Here is a 17,619-nt window from a genome sequence, read left to right on the forward strand (position 1 = left end):
TAATGAATGTGAAAAATACAAAAATCTTAAATTTCCATAAGGAATTATATTTCTTGTTTTTGAAACAATAAGCTGCCTTTACTTATTTTTCAGAGCTGGGTGTTGAAGGTTTAGCTAAAAATTAAGTCATTTCCCTTAGTACTATATATCTTTCTAGAGAGACCTTTACCTACTACAAGACAAATCTCACTCATGACCTTGAAAAGCTGAAGCAGGAGGAGTTGAATCAATGTCAGGAACAAACATGGGCACAGCCACAGCAACAAGTGGCTTGTTTCTTAAGGGTAACCATCATCAACATTTTTACATTAAGATTTCCTATCAAAAATTCTCTTCTGTTTTGTGAATCTCTGTCCAAATTCTTATCTGGTCTAGGTCTTCACCAATGCATTCAATCCAAAGATTTTCTGGGTTTTCTTACAAGTGTTCACATCAAAATGCTTCTCTTCATTTAGGCTTTTACATCAGTTCATATTGTAACCTTTGCATTCCACATCTCAAAAGGAAAGATCATTGTGCAATTAGACATGGAAAGGATGTGTGATCCAGAATTAGGAAAGTTATGTGAGATGCTGAGTTACGGGGAACACTGTAAGTTGCACACATAGGCCAGGAAAAACTAAAAATAGGACTAAAAGAGGCAATAAGAAGGATGTTGAGGATGTATAGTGCAAAAGGTATATTAACCCTCTTACGCCGAAGGGGTATACTAAAAATCGTCTCCCGTATGCCGAGGGGGTCTCGGAGTGAGCGCCGAAGCGGAAAAAATATTTATTTTAAAAAATCACAGCGCTCTTAGTTTTCAAGAATAAGAGTTAATTTTTTGCTCCTTTTTTGTCATTGCCTGAAGTTTAGTATGCAACTATCAGAAATGAAAAAAAATATCATTATCATAAATAAATAATGCGATATATGATAGCGTGAAAACAAAATTTCATTTATAATTTTATTCAAATCGCGCCGAGAGCAAAACAGTTAAAGCTGACAAGTTAATTTTTTTCGTTGTATTGTACACTAAATTGCGATCATTTTGGTATATAAAACATTGTAAAATGATCAAATCAACACAGAGAAAATATTATCACAAAATGATGCATGAATTCGTAACGCGCGGACGTAAAAAAATGTTTTAAAAAATTCATCATAAGTATAAATATTTTTCTAGAGACTTCCAATTTGTTTCAAAATGAAGATAAATGATTGAATATTACTATACTGTAAGAGTTTTAGCTTACAATTGCAGTTTTCGACCATTTCGGACGAGTTAAAGTTGACCGAATGTAGAATTTTTGTTATATACAAATATTTCAAAAATGAGAAAAGCTACAACCTTCAATAATTTTTTGTTGTATTCTACATGAAATTGCACACATTTTCATATATAAAACTCTATGAAAAGCCTTATAGGAAACGGAACAATTATTACAAGAATGCGATGTACGCATTTCAGAGATTTGCGGCGGAGATTCCGTGCGCGGAGGGAAGGAAGTTTTTTTTTTTTTAAATTCACCATAAATCTAAATATTGTGCTACAGACTTCAATTTGTTTCAAAATGAAGATAAATGACTGAATATTACTAGACTGTAAGAGTTTTAGCTTACAATTGCGTTTTTCGACTATGTATTTCTGTAGAGTCAAAGTTGACTGAACGTAGTTTTTATTCTATTTATCGTGATTTATATGCAAATATTTCTAAAATGAGAAAAGCTACAACCTTCAATCATTTTTTGTTGTATTCTACATGAAATTGCACACATTTTCATATATAAAACTTTATGTAACGGCTAATTTAAAATGGTGCAAACATTACGACAATCGCATGAAAAAATTTCTGATTTTTTTTTGGAAGAGTTACCGCGCGGATGTAAAGAAGCTTTTTTTTATTTTTTTTCCATAAATTCACCATAAATCAAAATATTGTGCTAGAGACTTACAATTTGTTGCAAAATGAAGGTAAATGATTGAATATTACTAGAATATAAGAGTTTTAGCTTACAATTACATTTTTCGACCATTTCGGTAGAGTCAAAATTGACCGAAGGTTGAAATTTGGCACTTATCGTTATTTATATGAAAATATTTCAAAACTGATAAAAGCCACAACCATGGGTTGTTTTAGTTGTATTGTGCATGAAATTGCGCACATTTCCATATGTAAAACTTTATGTAACGGCTAATTTAAAATGGTGCAAACATTACAACAATCGCACAAAAAAATTTATCGGAAGAGTTACCGCGCGGATGTAAGGAAAAAGTTTTTTTTCATAAATTCACCATAAATCAAAATATTGTGCTAGAGACTTCCAATTTGTTGCAAAATGAAGGTAAATGATTGATTATTACTAGAATATAAGAGTTTTAGCTTAAAATTGCATTTTTCGACCATTTTGGTAGTCAAAGTTGACCGAAGGTTGAAATTTTGGCACTTATCGTTATTTATATGAAAATATTTCAAAACTGATAAAAGCTACAATCATGAGTATTTTTTTGTTGTATTCTACATGAAATTGCGCACATTTTCATATACAATAATACTCCATGTAACGGCTAATTTAAAATGGTGCAACAATTGTGTCAAAGTGACAAAATAATTCCCGAGATGTGTCACTGATACTTTTTAGTGCGATAAGAAAGAAATTCGCGCTTGCGCGCCTGCGTAATGATTGTAAACAAAACAACGCCTTGATCTGTGAGCTCCCAGCATCCCCCCCAAGGCGCGTCATTCAAAAGTTTTCGCCTGGTAGGCCTATAAGTATTTTTCTGCGAATTTTTAAATAAACTTTTTTATTGACGTTTAATACGTCCAATCGGCACCCGACAGACAATTTATGTCGACATTTAATACGTCCAATCGGCGTTAGAGGGTTAAGAGGAATTCATGCTTTTATGCTGAAGAAAAAACTGGGATAGGAACCGGTTTGGAGTAAAACTGGGATGGAAACATGCGTGTTATATCTATATGGATATTTATTACCATTATAGTTGAAATAGGTGCAAGGTGTGGGTTAGAAATAAAAGGGCTGTGAATGGAGATTGGAAAAGCTATATCTGCACACAATACAATGCTGACTGGGGATGGAAAACAACTATATATAGAAAATACAGTTTCAAAATGTTTGCAAGACAGCTTGAAAGTAAATATGAGAAAAGTAAATTAAGAAGTAAATGGAAATGAAAAAATTAGTTATATTAGCATAAATGGTAGAGCAACAGTAGAAGCTGATTCATATACGATTACATGTTAATGATTGGTACAGGATTAAAGCAAAGGTAGGTGACAGAGTATGTGAGGTGAGGAGGTTAGCAGCCAGTAGGGTTAATGCAAGATATTTTAAGTACATATATGTATACATACATACTGCAGCATATATGTACTGCATATGAGTGGCCATAAGTCAATATGGGGAGGCTTGGTTTCATGACATTCAACATCAGCAAAGATTTGTGTATTTCAAATTCCTTGTAAAAATGGCATATAAACTGCAGGCATTATTCAATAGATAAACAACTATGAACAACTTCCTGTATACTATACACACTATAAATCATCTCTACATATATGTATAGTACTAAAAAAAAAGCATGTTATATAAATGAATTTTTAAAAACTTTTTGTTATAGGAATGCATAAAAAAGGTATGTACATGTTCAATACTACCAAAATTATTGCATCCCTGCTAAATACATATTTCCCAACAGTAGCAACATAAAATTTTGTTTTTTTAACAAGTTAAGTTACTTTTGTTTAGCAACCTGAATGATAAATTAAATTGTAAACAGAATTGCTGTAAATACAGGTAGTACCCAGTATCAGCGGACTTGGTTAATGACAATCAGGTTTTATGGCGCTTATCTAGCTCCATAAAATTGGCAAATTATGGTGTCATAAAGAATCAAGTTTTGGTTATTAGCGCCATAAGGTGCCAATAGGTTTGGCGCCATTAACTAAAACTCGGTGCCATATGCACCATAAACTGCCGAGTTTCGGTTAATGACGGTTTACGCTCATCACCACCCTACCGAGAACGGAACCCCAGCTGATAACCGGGAGCTGCCTGTTTACAAAATATAAATCAACCAACAGAGAAATGACATCTTTATAATAAAATTACTGATAAGTTTTATACTATGCATATACTTACCAAGTAATTACTTAGCTAATGATTATGCTCACACAGCATCCTCAATTCAAAATTTGTGGTAATGCGACTGTTACAAAGCAGAGGTTGATAGGCCTTGCCCACTACAACAGGAGAGTTAAAGCAACTGAAGCCAACTGCATCATTCTATTTATTGTTGCAAAGTCCATGGAATCCCACATTGCAATGAAGGTGTGATGAATGAACTACATTCCAGTTCAATTCATTAAGTATATTAATAACCTGAACTGGAAAAGGTGGCTAACACTGAAAAAATGCTTGCCACTTCCTTACCTGGTAAGAGAGCCACAGCAAGTGATTACAGCCTCTGGTTGGTGCTCATTTTAACCTGTAGATCAACTTGCACTTCCAATAAGTCGACTGAAGAATGGCAGAGAGGGATAAATTATTTTTGAAGGCAAGAGAGGTAGCTCCTTTGCGCATTTCTCGCTTGATGGGGATTGAAGAAGCCAGTCGTCCAGATAAAGACTGATGTTTATGCTGACTAGATGGAGTCATTTGGCAAGAGGGGAGAGGACTCTAGAGAATACTTGTGGGGCCATGGAGAGTCCAAAGCTGAGGGACCGAAACTGGTAGACTTTCCCTTGGAAGATGAACTTGAGGTATTTCTTGGAGATTGGATGAATGGGGATATGAAAAGATGAATCTTGTAAATGGGAACTATAAAAAAGTGACTGTAGATGCCCTGGAGTGAATGTCCACTACTTCCTCTATGGCTTCCTACAGAAGGAGAGAGGATATTCCTTCAAAGGGGCTAAATGTCTCTCTGAGCCTCTTGAGTAGGCTGTCAAGGCAATGGGAAAGGAAACTAAAGGGAGATCTCCAAACGGGAGGCAGTACAGTGGACCCCTTGTACCCGCAGGGGATGCATACCAAACCCCCATGAATAGATAAAGACACATGAATACTTAAAACCCCCTCTAAAAATGCTTATACCTGCCTATCTTGAAAGTTCAAATACCAAAGGTATACCTTCAATAACATTCTACTTCAATTATACCTTAAATTACTATCCTATTAACCCTCTTACGCTGAAGCGGTAAAAAAAAAATTGTCTCCCGTGTGCCGGAGGTGTTTCAGAGTGAGCGCGGAAGCGGAAAAAATATTTTTTTCAAAAAATCACAGCGCGCTTAGTTTTCAAGATTAAGAGTTCATTTTTGGCTCCTTTTTTTTGTCATTGGCTGAAGTTTAGTATGCAACCATCAGAAATGAAAAAAATTATCATTATCATATATAAATAATGCGATATATGATAGCGCAAAAACGAAATTTCATATATAATTGTATTCAAATCGCGCTGTGCGCAAAACGGTTAAAGGTAACAAGTTACTTTTCTTTTTGTTGTAATGTACACTAAATTGCGATCCTTTTGGTATATAACACATTGTAAAACGATAAAAGCACACGAGAAATAATTATCACAAAATAATGCATGACAATTCGTAAACGCGCGGACGTAAACAAATATTATTTTAAAAAATTCACCATAAATCTAAATATTGTCCTAGAGACTTCCAATTTCTTTCAAAATGAAGACAAATGATTGAATATTACTATACTGTAAGAGTATTAGCTTACAATTGCAGTTTTCGACCATATCTGACGAGTTAAAGTTGACCGAATGTCGAATTTTTTTAAATATATATTTTTTATATGCAATTATTTTCGTAAATAAGAAAAGCTACAACCTTCAAAGCATTTTTAGTTTTTTTCTACATGAAATTGCGCACATTTTCATATATAAAACTCTATGAAATGCCTAATATGAAACGGAGCAAATATTCTGAGAATGGTACGTACGCATTTCGGAGATTTGTGGCGGAGAATCCACGTGCGAAGGGAAGGAAAGATTTTTTTTTTTTAATTCACCATAATTCTAAATATTTTGCTAGAGACTTCCAATTTCTTTCAAAATGAAGATAAATGACTGAATATTACTAGACTGTCAGAGTTTTAGCTTACATTGCGTTTTTCGACCATTTCGGTAGAGTCAAATTTGACCGGAACGTGGTTTTTTTTCTATTTATCGTAATTTATATGCAAAATTTACAAAAATGAGAAAAGCTACAACATTCAATTATTTTTAGTTGTATTCTACATGAAATTGCGCACATTTTCATATATAAAACTTTATGTAACGGCTAATAGTAATATTCAATCATTTACCTTCATTTTGCAACAAATTGGAAGTCTCTAGCACAATATTTTGATTTATGGGGAATTTATGAAAAAAAAACTTTTTCCTTACGTCTGCGAGGTAACTCATCCGAAAAAATCATAAATTTTTTCGTGCGATTGTCATAATGTTTGCACCATTTTAAATTAGCCGTTACATAAAGTTTTATATATGGAAATGTGCGCAATTTCATGCACAATACAACTAAAAACAACCCACGGCTGTAGCTTTTATCGGGTTTGAAATATTTTCATATAAATAACGATAAGTGCCAAATTTCAACCTTCGGTCAACTTTGACTCTACCGAAATGGTCGAAAAACACAATTGTAAGCTAAAACTCTTATATTCTCGTAACATTCAATCATTTACCTTCCTTTTGCAACAAATTGGAAGTCTCTAGCACAATATTTTGATTTATGGTGAATTTATGAAAAAAAAAAAAAAAATTTTCCTTGCGTCCGCGCGGTAACTCTTCCGAAAAAAATAAGAAATTTTTTTTTCCGATTGTCGTAATGTTTGCACCATTTTAAATTAGCCGTTACTTAAAGTTTTATTGATGAAAATGTGCGCAATTTCATGTAGAATACAACAATAAATAATTGAAAGTTGTAGCTTTTCTCATTTTCGAAATATTTGCATATATATCACAATAAATAGAAAAAAAACCACGTTCAGTCAACTTTAACTCTACCGAAATGGTTGAAAAACGCAATTGTAAGCTAAAACTCTTAGTCTAGTAATATTCAGTCATTTAGCTTCATTTTGAAACAAATTTGAAGTCTGTAGCACAATATTTAGATTTATGGTGAATTTAAAAAAAAAACTACCCTTCCCTCCGCGCGTGGATTCTCCGCCGCAAATCTCCGAAATGCGTACGTTGCATTCTCAAAATATTTGCTCCGTTTCATATATGGCATTTCATAGAGTTTTATATATGAATATGTGTGCAATTTCATGTAGAATACAACAAAAAATAGTTGAAGGTTGTAGCTTTTCTCATTTTCGAAATATTAGCATATAAAAAAATATATCTAAAAAAATTCTACATTCGGTCAAATTTAACCCGTCCGAAATGGTCGAAAACTGCAATTTTAAGCTAAAACTCTTACAGTATAGTAATATTCAATCATTTATCTTCATTTTGAAACAAATTGGAAGTCTCTAGAACAATATTTAGATTTATGGTGAATTTTTGAAAAAAACATTTTTTTTTTGTCTGCACATAACGAATTCATGCATCATTTTGTGATAATATTTTCTTTGTGTTGATCTGATCGTTTTACAATGTGTTATATACCAAAATGATTGCAATTTAGTGTACAATACAACGAAAAATAAATTAACACGTTAGCTTTAATCATTTTGCTCACAGCGCAATTTGAATACAATTATATATGAAATTTTGTTTTCGAGCTATCATATATCGCATTATTTATATATGATGATGATATTTTTTTTCATTTCTGATGGTTGCATATGAAACTTCAGGCAATGACAAAAAAAGAAACCAAAAATGAACTCTTAATCTTGAAAACTAAGAGCGCTGTGATTTTTTGAGAAAAATATTTTTTCCGCTTCAGCGCTCACTCCGAGACCCCTCGGCATACGGGAGACGATTTTTATTATACCCCTTAGGCGTTAAAGGGTTAATATTATGAAACTTACTAATACAGTACTATTAATCAATATTAATATTGGAAAACTAGTAAATAATTTTTAATTATAAAAATTTATTTAGTCACAAAAATAACATCAAAATACACTAATTAGTGACTATTTATTGTCGGAAAGGCCAGCGAAAAGGTGAATTTCCCACGAATAATGGGTAGATATGTTCCAAAGAAAAACCCGCAAATAAGTGAGTCCGCGAATCTCGAGAACGCGAATATGGAGGGTTGACTGTAAAACTCTTTTTAATACCCTGACCATCCATGGATCTGCTCCTGAGATCCCACTTCTCCCAGAAAGAGGGAGGAAGTCTGGCTCCTACTGGGCCAAGAAGGACTTCTGGTTCACTTCTTAGAAGGGAACTTGGAGTAGAGTGCTTCTTGGAGAGTGTGGACTGAATTTGCAGATTTGTGCAAGGTCTAGCTTGCGATTTGGGTGCTTTCCCACTAAAGGGATGGCGCTGGAGTGGAGAGGTGAACTTGGGATGAAAGGGCACAGATGAAGAACTCTTGGGGCATTTAAGATGACTGTGCCAGCAGATCCTGTGTCAATTTTTTCTGCAGGTGTGATACAATTTGCTCTACAATCAACTGAGGAAACAGATGCAACGAGGCCAGGGGTGAAAAAAACAATATGGATTTCTGGGAAGATTTGACTCCTCTTGGTGAAGGAACACCAAAGTTCTCTCTTCTTAAGAACTTCAAAAGAGAATAGAGAAAGACTGCCAAATAGGTCTGCTGAGAAGTGATCATCTAAGCCTTTAAAATTCTTGATCATCTTAGTGAGAGCTCCCACCATCCAATCCAAGAAACTCAACACTTCAAAAACTTTTAAGATATTCTTGACGAGATGATCCAGCTCCGATGACGAAAAGAAGACTTTGGCTGAAGCAAAGGTTGACTGATGAGACAAACCAATGAGGCCTGAGAAGTCCCATTCGGAGGAGGCATCGACTCCCAGGGAGGAAGCTTCCTTGGTTACATAAGCCTGGTACTTTCTCTTGATCAGATGAGGGGGGGGGGGGGGGGGGGGGGGGGGGGGGGGGGGGGGGGGGGGGGAGGGGAGGGGTGGGGAATCATAGCTTTGCCTTGCTCTCTTTTCATTAACCCCTTCGCCACTTACGGGGGAGGGAGGGGGGGGCCTGCTAACATTGCTGCTAATGCTTTGCATACCGCATGAGACCCCCTGTCGACCGCGAGTATCAATCATTACTTGCTCCCACTAAATTTTATGTTATTCATATTTTTCCTTCATATTCTTATGTGAAAACATTGTGTGTATGGATATCAATGAATATTTTTTACCCCATTGTCAAAAAATTAAAAAAAAATATAGTAAGAAATATCGGAAAAAATAGGAATATTTAGTAGAAAAGTAATTGCAGAAGTAGGAACTGTTTATAAAGTAGTAAAAAGAAAAAATAGAGTAAAGTAATAGAAATAAAGTAGCAGAAAAAGTAGTAAAGTAGTAGTAAAGAAAATAGTAGTAGTGGTAATAGCAGTACTAGTTTTCTTACTGAAACAGTTATTCCTAGGTTTCATACAGAAACAGTATATACATCAATGAATGTTTAGGCAGCTGGTAATAATAATAATAATAATAAAACAGTATAATAGTAATAATAATAATAATAATGATAAAAAAAGCAACAGCATCTCGTGACCAATACGTATATACATATGGGGCAGTTTATTCACCCCCATTATCATCTGCAAGCTATAAAAAACACATCTCATCACGAGTAACAGGCCTCCATAGAAGTCCTTTCACCTTACGCTTTCCTGTTGAATGAAAGTACTACTCTGCCCGAGCATTCATCCATTCACACAATTTGTCAATTACATCACCACAAAAAAGGAAAAAAAATGCATCACGTAAGCAGATGAAATCTGGTGTATAAGCAGGAATCCCATTGCCACCCTCCGTGAATCAGGGGGGTGTGGGTCTGGGCGCAAGTCACAAGATGGATCAGTTATGAACTGCCAGCCTTCATCGACAAGAGGTTCAATGTCTTCCAAACACTCGTTGTCACTGTCAACCTCTAAAAATTATCACTATAATCATCATCTGATAGATTTGGCAGGTACTCAGACCCTGACTCTGAAACACTATCATCTGACATGATACTGAAAAAAAAAAAAAACATAAAATAACTGCAATCAAAAGGGGAAAAAGATTTGGAATTCAAATCTACATGGTTTACGGACAAAATCGTAATCATCCTTCTCAGATAATAGCCTGAGGCGCACTGGTATATGTTGCCAGTACACCCCTCCTAATATCCCATATGAAAATGACGTCACGACGTCCATCGGAGGCGTCTCATTGGTTAGAATGAATTGTGGGGAAGGAGCTTCAGCACCTCTCTCGTACACAATACTGTGTCTGGAAACCATCCAAGCTAAAGAAAACGCTTTGCTTTTCGAGGAGGGATGAAAGACGTACACGCCTACGTCCCGGTCTTTTCTTACTGTACCATAAAAGACGTACATGTGTACGTCCCAGTGCTGAAGGGGTTAAAAGCCTTTCGTCGATAGCCTTCACTGTCTTCATAAAGGAGGCTGAGAGTACCATCTTGGGAAGGAGAGCTTGTTTTTCCAGAACACTAACCATATGGAAGGTGGAAGCAGAAGACAGAGTAGCTGGCGTGAAGGTGGGAAAATTTCCTAGAAGAAAACAAATTACACTTGTAAGCTGCATCCTCTTCATCTTCTGAGGAGACTGGAGATAAGGACAAATCTTGAATAGGCTTGGAGGGAGGAGCTTTCTGAATAAAGCTCAAGATCTCTGACAGTTGATCCTCGATGGGAGCATGAGAGTCATCATCTGGTTCTGAAGAAGGAACTTGTCATCCGAGAGAGGACTGCTGAGGCTGAATTGAGTGTCTTGATGATGATGGCGATGGGAGCTGTGAGTCTGCAGCTGGACATACAGGAACAGGTGCCTGGCACACAGAAGCAAGTGCTGGGCATGTGGTAGCAAGAGCTGGGAGTATGGGAGCCAGAATGGAGTGGGTGCCTTGAGACGAGACAGGTGCTCAAGTGACAGGTACCTAGACCAGTGCTTCTGGCACTTTGAATCCTTGGGAGAGAACGACAAAGGAGACTCCCATGGGTTTGCAGGCAAGTGAACAGAGGCAAAAACATAGGGATCCACACCATAGCTGCATGATGGAAGAGGGTTGTCGAAGGTGTCCGTGACGCTTGACCAGTAGAGGAGAAGCAGGAGCCGAGACATAAATGTGCCTTTTCAATGGCAGGGATGAAGTGTCTAGGATGGCTGTGATCCGAGTCTGAATCCAAGCTAGATGACAAGCAGTGCACATCCAACGACATGCCTTTCCAACTTCAGTCAGTCGAGGCATGGGCTTTAGCACCAGGTTGGACAGAGGGGGCAGCAACCTGTGGGCAAACCCTACCAGCCTCCCTTGGACCTCCAGTATGTCTTCTTACTGGTGCAGGGGAGCGGGTCAATGAACTTTGTCTAAGAGCACCAACAGGATGGGAAAACCACCCCCTCCACTAACACATCACTTGACACTCTATCATCAGACACTTTAGCACTGGCAACTTTCTCAATCTTATCCATAAGAACATGTATGGATGCCCATATCTCCGAAACTGAACTTAAAACAACTAGATTGCTCTTCTTTTCAAATTTAGAATTTAATCTTGACTCAAGATTGGCAATGGCATCAGGGTCGGAAGCACAGGAGCTGAGCATGGGAGTATGTGGAGGAATGGGAGGACTGAAGATACAGGACAGATTATGTCCAGGGTAGAGGGAAGAACAAGACAGGAGTATGTCTTAGGCTTAAGGGAAGTATGTCAACCCAAAGAGGCCCTATTTCCAGCATGAGTGGCCGCCTTCCTAAGCCTATTCTTCTCAAGTTTATTGGGTTGAGACTCAAGCATCTTCCATCTACTATCATCCCAATCCTTGCATTCTGAACAATTAACCTCCCTCGAACATACCTGACCCCTACACTTAGTGCACATGTTACGTATGTCCATCATAACAAAGCTTAGTTAGCCTAGTCTTACAGCCCTCACTACAATAGCAAAGACTGGAAGTGGTAGAATCTGATATAGCTAAACTAAAAAAAGAAGCTAATTATAAAACCAAACCAAAATAAGCAACAGCTTGAGTAAACACAAGTAAGTACATCATCGACTTCAGCATAGAACAACCGGTGAATCAAGAAAGCAGGAGCACTGAGATCGACGTGTTGTTGGTTGTGCGACATAAAAAAGAACAATGCCATTCGCTTCTGTCGCTTCCATTGCAGTGGGCAAGGCCTGTCAACCCTGCTTTGCATCAGTCGCATTAACGCAAATTTTAAATTTAGGATGCCATACGAACATAATTGTTAGCTAAGTAATTACTTGGTGAGTTACTTGTATAAAATTATGAATCCACTTATAATTTCACTCAGGAGTTTCATTATGGTAAATATGAATTTAACTACAAAATAGTATTTACATTTCGGTTGTGCAGCAAACTTGTTTTGAATTCTGTACCTTCCTGGATTTTTTCCTAATACGTATTTGTAGCTGCACATTTTTCGATTGTTTTGTTAAATCTGTTCAATTCAAGTGCTCACTACATAAATGTTATTTTCATGATAAAATCAAGTTTCATATACAGTGGTACCACGAGATACAAAAGGCTCAACTTACGAAAAACTCGAGATACGAAAGCGAATACGAAGGTTTTTGAGGCTCTACATATGAAAATTGTTCAAGAAACAAAAGGTTGTTACTGTAAAGTCCAACATTCGCCCAAACCACCAATAATAATTTTAAAACTCACGCGCCGCCAACTGAGTAGACTCGCCACCATCCTCCTGCTCTCCCATTGGTTCCTGATGCTAGTCACTGCCATAAGATCCTGCTCTCCTATTGGTCAGCATCTCTCCCATCGTGCATCTACGTAGCGGCTTGCTTCTTCGGCCACTTTGCGGCATCATTGGTATCGTAAGCACGTGGAATTCGTTCGTTCTATAAGTTTTCGTTTATTAACATAAATTCGTTAGTGATTTCGTTGTAGTACCATTTTATCGTGTTGTGTGTGAACTTTACTTCATATGTATACGTACTACATAACTTAATTACGTACAGTATATACGTAGTCATGGGTCCCAAGAAAGTTGAAGTAGGAAAGAAGAGGATGCTTTCTTTGGAGACGAAGATGGAAATCATTAAAAAATACAAAGCTGGTATGCGATTGAGTGTGAATGCCAAGGAATATGGCTGAAATCCGTCGACAACAGGCACCATCCTTAAGCAGAAGGATGTCATCAAAGCAGCTACACCTTCCAAGGGCGTGACTATTTTGTCCAGCAAGAGGAGCCATATACACAATGAGATGGAAAGGCTGCTTCTTGACTGGATAAAAGACAAAGAAATCGCTGGCGATACGATAACGGAGACGGCAATCTCCCACAACGCCAGCGCTATTTTCGTCGATTTGATTGCCCAGGCTGAAGACGACGGAGAAGGGACATCGACGCCAACCCCAGAGTTCAAGGCTTCTCATGGGTGGTTCGAAAAATTCCGTAAACGGACTGGCATCCATTTGGTGGTGCGACATGGGGAGGCGGCCAGCTCGGACACGAAAGCGGCCGAAGCCTTAGTTAAGACGTTCAACGAGATGACGCTCAACGATGGCTACAGTTCTCAGCAAGTCTTCAACTGTGATGAGACTGGCCTTTTTTGGAAAAAATGCCTTGTCGGACGTACATCACGCAGGAAGAGAAGAAGCTACCCGGGCATAAGCCTATGAAAGACAGGCTTACGTGCGCACTTTGCAAGGTGAAGCCCCTACTTGTGTATCATTCGGAGACTCCTTGAGCCTTCAAGGCCCACAAAGTGCTTAAGGAGAAGCTTCCAGTGATGTGGAGGGCTAATGCGAAAGCCTGGGTAACGAGACTTTTGTTCACCAAATGGGTAAATCTGTGTTTCGGCCCGACAGTAAAGAAATTCTTGGAAGAGAAGCGCCTCCCTCTGAAATGTCTCCTGGTGTTGGACAATGCCCCTGCTCACCCTCCTGGCCTCGAGGAAGATATCCTAGCAGAGTATTCGTTTATCAAGGTTCTTTATCTTCCGCCTAACACCACCCCTCTCCTCCAGCCCAGTGATATCGAACTTCAAGAAGCTGTATACGAAACATCTTTTCAAGAGATGTTTCGACATCACCGATACCACAAACCTCACCTTGCGTGAATTTTGGAAGGAGCATTTCGATGTTGTGATATGCATCCGACTCATTGACCAAGCTTGGCAGGTTTCGAGGCGAACCTTGAATTCCTCGTGGAGGAAACTCTGGCCTGATGCCGTCTCCACCCGAGACTTCGAGGGATTCGACGTGGGCGAAGCTGGTGCTGCAGATTCAGGAACAGTTGACGATCCTGAAACTGTTTGACGAGATCGTTGCACTCGACAAGTCCATGGGGCTGGTCATCGACGAGGACGACATCAATGACCTTCTCGAGGAGCTTACGACGGATGACCTGAAGGAGTTGGAGGCCATGCAACATAACGTTGTTCAAGAAGAGTTCTCTAGCAGCGGCGAGGAGGAGGATAACGACGCTATGACAACGGCAGAAATTAAGGATGCTCTAGCTGCTTTTCATAAGGTGCAATCATTTGTAGAAAAGAGACACCCCGAAAAGGCTTACACAGGTCGTATGCTTGCACAGTTCGATGACGTTTGCCCGAGTCGTTTTAGGAACATTGTCAAAAGCAGGCAGAAGCAATCTTCCTTGGATAGATATTTTTTAGAGTCCTTTAGTAGGAGTAAGCAAAAAGGAAGAACCAAGTGACACTACGAAAAAAACAAAGTTGAAAGTGGTGAAGAAATTGAAATTTTGTTAAAAAAAAAAAAAAAATGTAAAGCATAAAAGTAAAAAAAAATGTAAAAATAAAAGAAAAAAAAAATTTTATTTTAAGTTTTTTGTAAAGTTAAGTGTTACAGTTTTGTTAATGTGTTTCGTAAAGTTTAGTTTATGTTTTCCTTTTTTTTGTTAAGTGTACGTACTATAAGAAGTTTTCTGCCGTTTGTTCTCCTCCTCTGTCGCCACTTTTGGAGATAGCCTCACTCGAAAGGTAAGCTTCCACATTTTACTACATACGTATGTATGTACGTACAGTATTACTTGTGTACCATGTACACTAATACACTTTATTTACAGGTGCATACATATTAGTACTACTAGTACGTATTAAGTTAGGTATTGAATGGTCCAAATTGTTGTAGTATTTCACTGTTTATAGGTCAAATTAGCTTTTTATGAAATTTACTGGGGTGTTTTTGGAGGGCTTGGAACGGATTAGCCATTTTACATGTAAAATGCGGTTCAAGATACGAAAAACTCATGATACGAAGGCCACCTCAGAATGGATTAATTTCGTATCTCGAGGAGCACTGTTTGTATATATATATATATATATATATATTGTTACGAAGTGCCAAGTATCTGGTTACCATTCATCAATTATTACCTCACCAAAAGCCAGACACCTGAACCCTCATAACAGGTATTAAACGACTGAATACTCTAAAGGCAACAGTGATCCCTTAACACTTACCAGTATTGCAGAAAATCAGACTAAGTTCATCAAAATAGGTGTGAGGAAATCTTGTAAGTAATTAAATTAATCAAAGGGCATCACTCCATCAACAACTTTAAAAGTCTAAGTATTTCCCTGATTTCAGGTCTAAGTACTTCCCTGGTTCTAAGTCACTTCAAGTAAATTGGAGGAAAGCAAATCAATTACCACTCTATGTTTCTACCTATAATAAATATAATCAAATGCAAATATACTGGTTAGAAATGAAATATTTATAAAAATTTTAAATAAAAAAATTTATTATGAAACTCAAAATTTATAAGTAAAATTCACAATATCAGGGAAAATTACTGTCACTTGAAAACAAAGTAAAGTTTAATTAATTCTTGAATCAAATTAAGTAAAATTAAATCAAAATTAATTTATCACAAAATTCAAGAAAATTAATTCAATTGAAATTCAAGTGTTAGGCAATAATTGAAAATTTGAAATTAATTCACAAGTGCTAAACAATAATAAAACTTGAAAAGAATTTGAAGTAAATGTAAATTAATTCAAAATGTTAAATTTAATTAACCCTCTTACGCTGAAGTGGTAAAAAAAAAATTGTCTCCCGTGTGCCGGAGGTGTTTCAGAGCGAGCGCGGAAGCGGAAATAATATTTTTTTCAAAAAATCACAGCGCGCTTAGTATTCTAGATTAAGAGTTCATTTTTGGCTCCTTTTTTTGTCATTGGCTGAAGTTTAGTATGCAACCATCAGAAACGAAAAAAATTATCATTATCATATATAAATAATGCGATATATGATTGTATTCAAATCGCGCTGTGCGCAAAACGGTTAAAGGTAACAAGTTACTTTTTTTTCATTGTAATTTACACTAAATTGCGATAATTTTGGTATATAACACATTGTAAAACAATAAAAGCAACACAGAGAAAATATTATCACAAAATAATGCATGAATTCGTAACGCGCAGACGTAAACAAATATTTTTTCAAAAATTCACCATAAATCTAAATATTGTCCTAGAGACTTCCAATTTCTTTCAAAATAAAGACAAATGATTGAATATTACTATACTGTAAGAGTATTAGCTTACAATTGCAGTTTTCGACCATATCTGACGAGTTAAAGTTGACCGAATGTCGAATTTTTTTATATATATATTTTTTGTATGCAATTATTTCGGAAAAAAGAAAAGCTACAACCTTCAAATATTTTTCGTTTTATTCTACATGAAATTGCGCACATTTTCATTTATAAAACTCTATGAAATGCCTAATATGAAACGGAGCAAATATTCCCGAGAATGGTACGTACGCATTTCGGAGATTTGTGGCGGAGAATCCGCGCGCGGAGGGCGGGAAGGAAAGATTTTTTTTTTAAATTCACCATAAATCTAAATATTTTGCTAGAGACTTCGAATTTGTTTCAAGATGAGATAAATGACTGAATATTACTAGACTGTAAGAGTTTTTTAGCTTACAATTGCGTTTTTTTCGACCATTTCGGTAGAGTCAAGTTGACCGAACGTGGTTTTTTTCTATTTATCGTGATTTATATGCAAATATTTCAAAAATGAGAAAAGCTACAACCTTCAATTATTTTTTTTTGTATTCTACATGAAATTGCACACATTTTCATATATAAAACTTTATGTAACGGCTAATTTAAAATGGTGCAAACTTTACCACAATCGCACACATGATTTTTTCGGAAGAGTTACCGCGCGGACGTAAAGAAAATGTTATTTTTTTCATAAATTCACCATAAATCGAAATATTGTGCTAGAGACTTCCAATTTGTTGCAAAATGAAGGTAAATGCTTGAATATTACTAGAATATAAGCGTTTTAGCTTACAATTGCGTTTTTCAACCATTTCGGTAGAGTCAAAGTTGACCGAAGGTTGAAATTTTGGTAATTATCGTTATCTATATGAAAATATCTCAAAACTGATAAAAGCTACAATCATGAGTATTTTATTGTTGTATTCTACATAAAAATGTGCACATTTTCATATATAATACTTCATGTAACG

General features: G+C 36.7%; 1 protein-coding gene across 3 annotated transcripts in view; it reads right to left on the reverse strand.

Annotated features, from left to right (window-relative positions):
* The window catches only part of LOC135210912 (oocyte zinc finger protein XlCOF6-like), a 95,773-nt gene that overhangs the window by 51,411 nt on the left and 26,743 nt on the right, over positions 1–17,619 (reverse strand). The gene's annotated exons all lie outside the window — the stretch shown is intronic.

Source organism: Macrobrachium nipponense, chromosome 4 (genome assembly GCF_015104395.2).
Source record: "Macrobrachium nipponense isolate FS-2020 chromosome 4, ASM1510439v2, whole genome shotgun sequence".
NCBI classification, from domain to species: Eukaryota; Metazoa; Arthropoda; class Malacostraca; order Decapoda; family Palaemonidae; genus Macrobrachium; species Macrobrachium nipponense.